Source organism: Pristiophorus japonicus, unplaced genomic scaffold (assembly GCF_044704955.1).
Source record: "Pristiophorus japonicus isolate sPriJap1 unplaced genomic scaffold, sPriJap1.hap1 HAP1_SCAFFOLD_42, whole genome shotgun sequence".
Lineage (NCBI taxonomy): Eukaryota > Metazoa > Chordata > Chondrichthyes > Pristiophoridae > Pristiophorus > Pristiophorus japonicus.
The window spans coordinates 6,935,247-6,938,351 of NW_027254090.1; the positions used below are offsets into that span (position 1 = coordinate 6,935,247).

Here is a 3,105-nt window from a genome sequence, read left to right on the forward strand (position 1 = left end):
GAACATTTTTGTTTTGTGCAGCTTCGGTCAGAGAAATGTTTGTGAAAGGAATTTTTTGCAGAAAGGGATGCAGCATTTCATCTTCTGTCTTAACACTTCTTTCTGGGTGTCGGGTCACATTTCCTTTCGATGTTATTCTTCCAGAATTTATATTTTCTTTGGTGTTTCACAATAACCAGACCCTTGCTCTAAAGTCAGTCTCACTGTTTCCCCATTCTCCTGTTGATGTTACAGCAATGAACATTTTGAACCAGACCCCGAAAGCAGTGTGTAAAATGGTTTATGGTTTAAGACTTAACTTGCAGAGCATAGATAAATTATCCAATTATGGACTCTCCTTCAGTTAGAATTTCTTTATTTGTGCAAAAGAAGATTATCGGTTAATTAACGATGTATTCCCGTGAAAGCATAATAAAATGTAGTTAAAAAGTAATCAACAAACTTGGTGTTTGAACCCGAGAATCTGAGATTAAAAATCTCACGCTGTTTCAACTGAGCTCGCTGTGCTTCTGCTAAAGCAAACGTTTTTGTCACTGATTGCAGCCAGGCGCCTGTTGGCTCCGCCCCAGATGTTTAAACTTGATGTCGAAGAACTGCCAGGATCTTCTTGAATGGTGGACCAGCTCGAGGGGCCGAATGGCCTAGTCTGGCTCCTAATCCTCACATGTTTATGATCATTTGACCTTTCACAGGAGAACCATCTCGCCCTGAGCATGCATGAGGAGAAAGCTACAGCAAATATTCCCACCCGGTGAGCTTTCGCGTGTGAGGCGAACGTGTTCACCGCTGCACTGCGGAAACATCACCACTTTCAGCACCAGGTCAGACGGAAATGTTAAGCGAGCAGGTGAACTGCTGAATCCCGCTTTTAAGGAGCTGGCCGTGGTGCCAAGCAAATGAGTTTTGCTGAATGACTAAAAATAAGAAAAGGGATTTGAAACCGCGCTTTAAGAGCAGACTGCAAACTGAACGCAGCACCTTCGAATGCTCGGCCATCCAGACTGTAAGTTCATTTAAATTTTGAACTTTTGTGTCTTGTTCCATGAAGTAAATGAGGGCATCTGGCATATCTGTGCCTGACACCGGGGAAACAGAGAGACAAACCTTGGAGCAAGTGTCAGGTTATTGCCAAATAGCAAAGAAGTTCACAACTCCTGATGAACAATGATCCTGACATGATTTGAATACACAGCCTTCTGATCTGGAGTCAGAGACACTACCGTTGCACCACTAGGTCTACAGTGCAAATTGTCCATGTTTGGAAACATGAAGGTTCCTGAAACACAGTTTCATTTACGCTGCATTGGTGCAATGAAAGGGCTTTAAAATCCCCGGCCACTCCCACCGTGGGTTAGACAGCATCAGAAGCAGTGCCCACCTGTCACTCACCCTCTCACACCCGCTTTCATCACCTGCTGCCCGCGGACTGCAGCAAATCCAGATCATCATCATCATAGGCAGTCCCTCGAAGCGAGGATGACTTGCTTCCTCGCCAAAAAAGGATGAGTTCACAGGTGCTGCAATATTCCAGGTCCTGAACTGTATGTTGAAGGGTGGAAGATGCCTGTGCGTGGATTTTTTTAACATGTGATGGCCGTTGCACCCCAGCCATCACACGGGCTTGACAGAGCGAGGCCTTGGTCCAGTGGCAAGGGTTAAACAAGACGACTGGAGACCAGCTCTGCTGCACAGACCTAGTGCACACACATATCGCAGTGTGGGCTGGCCCGTGCTGCCCCTGGGCCCCTGGCCCTGAAATCATGCCTCCCCTGGGCCCCGATCACATCCCTCCACAGTCTCTTGCCGCTCCTTCGCCCCGATCTCGCCGCTCCTGCTGTATCTGCCCACGCTCCAATCACCGACCTGGACCTTGATGACGTCACTCTTCGCTGCCGCCGCCCTCCTGCACCAGCTCGCGCTGCTCCCTGGAGCATTCTCCCGGGACCTCCAAGCTGCTCCCAGGGCCGCTCGCCGTTGCTTTTATGGCCCCGACCGGCCGCTGGTGTTCTCCCGTTAGTGTATCCAGGCTGTGGGTGGCCACCCCGAGCGCAGCAGAGGGGTTTCTGCATTAGTTCTGGGTGGGGGCAGTATCTTTCCCCTTCTTTCTTCCTCTTGTCGATATCCCTGTGCTTTTATTTCTCTATTTATTCCCCCTGTCTCAGTTTCTAGTGTTTAAAAGGGAACAAAAGATGAAATGGTTGTCACTGTGGAACAATTTACTTCACTCAAAGTTAGATGCACTGCTGTTCGCCATGAGGTCGAGGTAGTTAGCCGTTGATATTCAGGTTCATATATAAATATATATAAATATATCCACATCTATCACAACTGTTCCCTGGTGGTCGAAGGGTTAAGATCCGGTGCACTAACCTGGTAATGATACTCGATCAATTCATCGCATAAAAATAATTGAGGTCTGTGAGACGATTAATAATTGCTGTAAGCACCATGAATACCAATACTTTCTGTGATAGACCGAGCTCACAGACTATCTGGCTTCTCTTGCCCTTTGCCGGGCACGTGTTCCGGGTTTAAATTTGTAAATTGAGCGAGTTCGCTGATCGCGGGGAGACGGTAGGAGCCTCTTTGGCGCCACTGTGAGGATGTGGAAGTGAACACGGTGGCTGGGTGATCCGTGACATTTCTGCAAAGGGCAGCGGAGGAGAAGGATTGAGAACTTTCAGTGTGGGACAGAAGTTGTTTCAAGTGAGCCAACACATTCCCGATCAGCACAGAGGGAGCTCACTGGTCAGCTCCCCTCTGTTGGGGCTGTTATACCAGTGGTTTCTGTCGTGTAGTGGTTATCATATTTTCTTCACACGCAAAAGGTCCCTGGTTCGATCCCAGGCGGAAACATTTTGTTTAAACTTGCCAAATGGGAACAATCGGAGGCGAGTTTCGTCTCCTGGCAAATGTTGCCTGATTTGCTGAGATTTCCAGAATTTGCTGTTTTTATTTGCTATTTATTCTCCTGGCAAAAGGGCTCCCTTATTCCTGAATTGCTCTTTATTTAACCAATAAATAGATAACTTTCAGTGAGAGAAAACGGATCCTCTGGGGACCTTTCGCGTGTGAGGCAAACGTGATATCCGCTACACTGCAGCC

The 3,105-nt window shown here is 47.7% G+C and overlaps 1 non-coding gene across 1 annotated transcript; it reads left to right on the forward strand.

The window, feature by feature from the left end:
- Positions 1 to 2,783: 2,783 nt before the first annotated feature.
- trnav-cac (transfer RNA valine (anticodon CAC)) lies at positions 2,784 to 2,856 on the forward strand. The gene has a single exon. It is a non-coding gene; the product is annotated as a tRNA-Val (tRNA).
- The last annotated feature ends 249 nt before the right edge of the window (positions 2,857 to 3,105 follow it).